This window comes from Seriola lalandi, unplaced genomic scaffold (genome assembly GCF_002814215.2).
Source record: "Seriola lalandi dorsalis isolate HSWRI2012SDOR001 ecotype SW California unplaced genomic scaffold, Sedor1 jcf7180002054415, whole genome shotgun sequence".
Classification (NCBI taxonomy): Eukaryota; Metazoa; Chordata; class Actinopteri; order Carangiformes; family Carangidae; genus Seriola; species Seriola lalandi.
This window is the reverse complement of record NW_019524968.1, coordinates 260,183-267,570: the sequence shown is the minus strand read 5'-3', so window position 1 is coordinate 267,570 and position 7,388 is coordinate 260,183. Positions and strand designations below refer to the sequence as shown.

Sequence of the window (7,388 nt, the reverse complement as noted above, 5' to 3'; positions counted from 1 at the left end):
CTGTAGGTTTTTGTTCTCCAGGCCCCAACAACTCTAACAGCCCGTCACCAGGACATTTCCCTGCGGTCTGCATGGGTCATTGGCCTGCTGTTAACAGTCAACTTGACCAGCAGGAATTAGTGAATGGACGGATGTCAGGTGCGACTCTCACACAGCCACACTGCTTACCTTACCTGTGCATGACGGTTCACATGTGTGTCCACAGTGCCAGCATGACTGCTGCAGCGCTGCTCCAGCACAGCCCTGTCTTTGCCTTAGATAATGGACCACAATTATAAAATGTTGTGCAAAAACTACTGCCCTTCACCTTATGTGCTGTTAACATAATTATAACCTACGTGGGGTTTCTGCTATGACTCTATAGCACACATGTAGCCTCCACTTTCTCCTTTAAAGAAATTTTTGAATTTTGTAATCTGGATAATTTTCCTCCCAGATGAACATAGTGGCCACATTGATAACCAGTCTGGTAAACCATCAACAAATAGGGTTAGTCTATAAAATGAATGGTCTGGTTGCTTTTGTGAACAGGGTGGCCTGGGATGGAGTCAAATTCCCAGTGTTACATCTGCAGTTGAATTGTTTTTTGGTTGTGTATGTTTTTTTTTTTTTTGTCCTGTGGCCTGAAAAGTTGGCATGACGTGTGAAAGTGTGTGTGTATGGTAATAGGCGTGTGCGAGGATGAGGAGGTGATTGGTGGACAATATTGACTCTTACAGCTGACTGGCTCTTGTCTTCTCTTCAAATATAACTAGCTTTGACTCAGCTTTCACTCAGGGGTTGAAACACATTCTACTGTGTGTTTCCTTTTGTTTGCATTAACCTTAACAAATACTGCTGATGTATATGTGACAATATAAAATATTTATTTTATTTTATTAGACACACACAATGCTCGAGCTGTGCATCCAGCTTTCACTCAGGAGAATGATGGACATGCAGACTTACTTCAGAATCCGAATAATGCTTTTACTTAACCTCCCCTAACCATATATCATAGTCAGTTATTTCAGTAATTAACATTTCTAATTGCAGATATTACATAGGTATTATCTTAGATGCTGGACTGAGACAAGAATAAATAAAAGGGGGATTTGCCCATAAGTAACCTGCTTTATTACTCAGACCTTCATCAGTGGGACTGAACATAATCACAATCAAACAATTACAAATGGCCAGTAACAGCGGGAGACAATGCATGTCACCTGCCTACTTGCCTTTTATGTTCCCAGACTGTTCCCAGTCAGCCGTTTACATGAAACCATTACAACCATAAATAATAATATTCACTTGAGAAACTGTGTGAAAAAGTTTCCAGTAGATTGATTTAAGCAGTGCAGGTGGTGACTGACTGAATCATGTCTTCTCCTCAGGGCTTATTGCAGCTGTATGCACTAGCTGCATACAGATAGATGTTCAATAGGCCTTCTACAAACCTGTACAACCCATAAACTTCATTCGACTTGGCTGCTGATGATACCAACTCTCGAATAGAATCGGCTCTCGTATAGAGTCGCTGACCTCCTAACACTTCCTGTACATGTTGAATTGCAGCTTGTACGCCAAAGGATACTGAAGAGACTGTTCAGGATCTCTGGGGATCACCAGATTCATTCATGTACCAGAGTCAGACTGTAAACTCAGTGCCTGTCTGCCTGTAAACTTGTGGACATTACTCCTGATTCCTGCTGCCTGTGGACTTTGGAGAGACTCAATTCTGCAGTATAGTTAATTAAATTTTTTTTATCATGGCTTATTTCTTATTTCTACTACATGAACATATGCAAGTTGGTAGAGTTTTTGTTTATTTGCCAAAGAAATGCACACATCAAAATCAACAGCATCAACACATTTATCAAACTGAGTTAAGTAATCATTTATTCACAAGTTGTCAACTTCATGTAGCAGATTTGTGAAGATAATGATGCATATTACTTCCATTCAGTACCTTCATATCATATAAGTGTGATCTGCACTCTTGTGGCCTGAAAGGTGCACAACATCAAATACCGGAAAACTCAACATACTAAAAATAGAGGTCCACCCTAATTGTCTGTTTCCCTGGATTTTTGTTGAGTGTCTTTCTTCTTGAGCACTTTAATACTTTCACAAAATAGCGCGTATATTATAATCATCAAAACATGGACATCTCACTGTCTACTATATGGGACCTTTAAATAATTAATCAGTCACTCATCCTACTGCACAAGTTACAATAAAAAGTTAGAGAAACACAATGAAATCACAAGATGACTGAACTGAATAACAATAGAAATCCATCAGTTGGAGGCCAAGAAGCACTGAACTGAGCAATTCAGAAATAAATCCTCATGAAATGAGACAATGGTAAACCCATGGATGGATTACTGAGTGGGATACTGGTTAGAGGCCCTTGGAGTCAGATGGCCTCTGTGCTTGTCACAGCAAAGTGACTACAAAGAGAAGCAAAATGGCCACAAAGAGACAAACAATGGCCACAACGAGACACAAAATAGCAACAAAGACAAAACAAAATCCACTAGATGTCACTGTGCCTTTTCAGTTTGCCTCCAAACCAAGAAGTGAGAACGAGAAATTTCCAGTCAGAATTTCCAAAGGTAAGCATATTTTTTTGACATATTATAGCTTCTATGGTCTTACTGAACAGAATTATGAAACTTGATGCAACAAAAATAAGTCTAATAAGGGTTAAATGATTTTTTTAAACTTGCTCTGTCAAACGGTTGAATTGTCACTTTATGGTAAAGGTAAAGAAGCTAGCTAACATAATTAAAATGGACTATTTACTATGAAATAAAAAACTTTTGATTATTTATTGCTGTAAAATGACACATTCAATGATGTTCCATTTTATATATATATATATACATGGTGAAGTGATTTATTACTGTCTAAAACATGCTTGACTAAACCGTTCCAATGTAGTCATAAAGGTAGTGATGCTAAGATAATAAATAAGCAATTTTCATGCAATAAAAAAACTTACACTGTTATTAATATAATATATTTAATGTTATTTCATTTTATACTTGATGAAAAATATATATATATCAGTATGATTTTTCACCATTTCTGAGATATTTTCAAAGTACTGTAAATATGACAAATATCTAGAATAAATATGTGGAAATAGTACTGGTAATACTATTAATTCCATGGTAACAAATTGGCATATTTGTATGCTAACATATTACTTGCACTGTAACAGCACATGGTTTTTAATTTTGATCTTTTTTCTTTCTGTTTTACAAATAATAGATTGACATAAATTGTCACACCCTTTTACCAGAAAATCCTCAAGACTCTGATGCTGATCTGAGTGATGATGATGACCAATTAGATGATCCTGATCATAACCACACAAGCAGAAGAGACTGAGGATGCTGCTTTTGATTCCATGGATGAGGGGGGGGCTGCCTCAACAAGCTCATCTTCTAAACCACTGCCCTGAAAGAAGAGGAGAAATTGGAAAAACACCCTAAAAACAGTTTCCCTGGCAGACCCAGTGGACACCCCTGACCCTTGTTCACCCTCAGGGGCAAAGAATGGCACTAGAGGAATCTGGAAGCATGAACTGAACACTGCATTGTGTTTCGTTCAGTAGCCCACAGTTTGGCGCAAGTCAACAAGCCAGCATTCAAAGTTGGCCGACCATCATCCTCCTCTCCACCACAGATGTCGTCTCAGAATCAGTGCTACACCCCAAGAACTTCACAACCACAACCAGATGTGTGTTATGACAACTGCGGACATTTTCCACTTCATTCTGACAAGTGGGGGCGGTGCAACCTCTGTCCAAAGGGTGTGTCGAGATGGAAATGCCAGAAATGCAATGTTTTCCTGTTTGAATGCAAATCAGGAACGCTTCGCAACATACCAGCAGAAATAGAGTGGATCTCATGGCCAAAAAAGTGTAAGTGCTGTTGCACCACTGGCCAAAAAACATTTGTGCCAGTGCACCACCGGCCAAAAAACATTTGTGCTGTTGCACAACCACCCTAAAAAAAAATGTGTGCTGTTGTACCACCACAGAGATGAGCAAGTTCAATTCATTTCATGAAAAAATTGGCATTTTTTGTTATTTTTCTAAATGTTTTTGGTATTTGTAAATGTATTTATCTATACTTTTACCATGAAGGGACTTTTCAACTGTTTGGTAGAGGTTTATATCTAAATAACTATGGGGTCTTTTAAAAAAAACAAAAAAAACAAACAAATGATTGTTATTATTGACCCAAGTAAACAAAAAAATGCAAAGAATCCATTGCTTTTTTCTTGTAGAGGACATTAAAGGGTTAACCCCTGAAGTGGATGTGTTACAGAAAGGCCCAGGTATTGCGCGAGATGCAGCAACACAGAACATGAAATGCTTGCCATTGTTTATGGAATGCAGCAATATCACACCTCTCTGTACGGGTCATTCCTTGTGATAGCAGATCACAAACCACTCGTCACCATATGTGCAAAACCACTGCATGCTGCACCACCATGTCTGCAGTGCATGCTGATTAAGACACAGGGGTACAACTATGGAGTCAGGTACTGGCCTGGAACACAATGGCACTGGCAGACACTCAGTCGAAAGCCAAACCCTGACAACCATTGACATTGAACTGGACGAGCACATCGATGGAATGAATGCTGAAATTGAGTATCCAATGTTGCACACCATCAGCATAATATATTTCTCACCCAGAAAACAGGACATTCTCCATGCAGAAACTGCCTTGGACAATAGACTCAGTGTGTTAAAGGAAGAAGACCTGCCAACAGACCTGCATGCTTATTGGTCATTTAGAAATGAATATGCAGTGGAATCAGGAGTCATATTCAATGGCAGGCAGGTACTCTTCCAGACTCCATGACTGAAGATATCCTAATGCAGCTACATGTAGACCACCAAAGCATTGAGAAAACATGTCGCCTTGCAAGAAAAAGTGTCTATTGGACAAAAATTAATAACGACATCTAAAGAGTTTGCAAATCTTGCAGTGTGTGTTATCAGAACTCTGTAAATGTAAACTAAGTGATTAATATAAGAAATAATATAGCAGAATAATCAAGATAATGTGTGATGTGTGAATAAAATATAGAGATTGAAAAAAAAAAAATATAACTTTGAGATGAGTAATGTTAGCAGAAATGATGAGTAAAATATAAAACTCTGGGAAGGTGAATCTATGTTGGAGGATTTAATTTTGAGGATATTTCATGGTTATTGATGTTACCCACGTCAAAGCGTTAAACCCGCCCCCCTCTGTAGTTGATGGGAACGTGCTGAGACATGGCGCACTCTTTTCCTACCTGGGCAGCTATCGAGACAGGTGGCGTTGATACAGTGAACGCAATAGCATGAGTAAGTCAAATAAATGTGTGCTTACTAGTGATTTATCAGCTTTCCAAAATTCTGATATTGAATTTAAAGGAAAATATCTTCCCCAGCCAGATTCACCGACCCTAAAAAGACCTGTGGTAGTGCTGGAAAAGTCTCAGTAATTTGACTGAGATGCTAATGTGTCAGTAGCAGTACGCTGTGATGGTAATGTGGAGCTAATTGGCTGTTGAACTTGATAAAATGATGTGAAAGTGTTAAAAACGTTAGTGTCGGCTGACGTTAGCGCTAGCTGTGAGAGAAATTTGACATGACAAGTGACAATTTTATTTTAAGGTAACAGATTACAGTTGTATAATACAAGGTATTTTGCCATTTGTTAATGTAGGAAAAACAAAACACTCCTGTAGTGATTTTAAATATGGATGAATACATTTGAACTGTGTACTAATAATTTTCCTTGCTTTGTTGGCACAAGGCCAGGTCTTCATCTTCGAGTGTATGATTCTACAAGATCCTGAGAATCTTCAGCCCAGCTCGCTTCTGATGGGAGAGAGGTGTAGTCGGTCCTGGAGTGGCGAGCCAAAACCCATGAGCTGAATCTAAAGAAAAGAGATGCTTGAATTATGCCTGTTCAACTAATGTGGTAGGACAATCACATTCAATTGGCCCACACTGGGCTGATCCACTTCCTTATGGACAGTTTAAAGAAGAGTTGAATTGAGTGTTTCAAGTAATCTGTAGTACGGGTTGAAAGGAATGTTTTTGTTGGTTATCAAGTTCCATTAAGGGAACGGTGCAGTATTTGAGTTATACTAATAACGGGAAAAAAAAAAAAAAAAAAAAAGTTGTACATCTGTTTGCACACCCTGATGAAATACTAACTGATAATGGACCACAGTATGCAAGGCAGGTCTTCAGTTTGTAACAGATTGGTGAATAAGACATCACAAGCTCGATCCACTACCCTGAAAGCAACAGTTCCATTAAAAGGCATGTGCGACTTATTAAAGCAATTTTAAAAAGACTCAGAAATGTGGAAGCAATCTGCAGATGGCATTACTACAAGTGATAGCGATACCAATTGATAGTAAACTATCACCAGCAGATCATATTCACAGAGCATCTTAAGGCTTAAAGCAGCGTAGTTAGTAGTCTTAACATGCCGATTTAGGAGAAACTAATACTTTTAATAAGCTATTCACAAACCCGCTTAGCACTAAAAGTAGCTCCTAAGTGTGGGAGAAGTTAAAAGTAGCTCTGATCCAACCATTAAAAGTAAATCGCTTTTCCTTAGTAAAAGTTGGTCTCAGCAGCTTTGTGAATAAGTCTTAGGCGAGAACTTTAAGTGTGACTTAGGAGTACTCTTAGTGGTAAAATATTTTTTTCTTTTTTAAATATACAAGCCCTGATCTTTGGAAGCTGGACAGACATAGGTAAGAAGGGACACCGACTATGTCTTGGAGAGAGCAGGAGCAATGAAGGAGCACCACACCTGCAGCAGTAACAGAGAAGTACCTGTTCTCCATCCAGGACAGCATATGACTGTGTTAAATAAGAAGAGGGGAATGTGGTACCCAGCAGTGGTTCTGCAAAAGTTCAATGAGCCAAGAAGCTACATTGTTCAAACACCAAATGGAAACAAAGGTCAGATGTCGCAGGAGTCATCTCTGTGTAAAAAAGGTGTAGTATGGACCCAAATGCAGCACACAACTGGATACAGTTTGTAATGACCTTTATGAACCAGTAGAGATATTGCACACACGTGGATATTGGGGCTTGAGGAAGCCGTGGGTCAGGTGAGTGTAGGCTCACACACACACACACACACACACACACAAACACACACACACACACACACAGAGGTAATAGTTGGAAGGGAAGCAACGGTACCGTTAGGGAGCAGGCTGGAGACGTCGTTGAAGGAGCAGGAGGATCGGAAACGGTTGTGCGGACAAACCAGGAAGGAGCAGGCAGGCGGGTAAAATACTACAGGTAAGACGAGTAGGAAACTCACTTGGCAACGTCAGAGCTGGGGAACGCCAAACAGCCACAG

The 7,388-nt window shown here is 39.4% G+C and overlaps 1 pseudogene; it reads right to left on the bottom strand.

Moving 5' to 3' along the window:
• LOC147818887 (uncharacterized) overlaps positions 1 to 7,388 on the bottom strand; it is a 17,430-nt pseudogene that overhangs the window by 9,432 nt on the left and 610 nt on the right.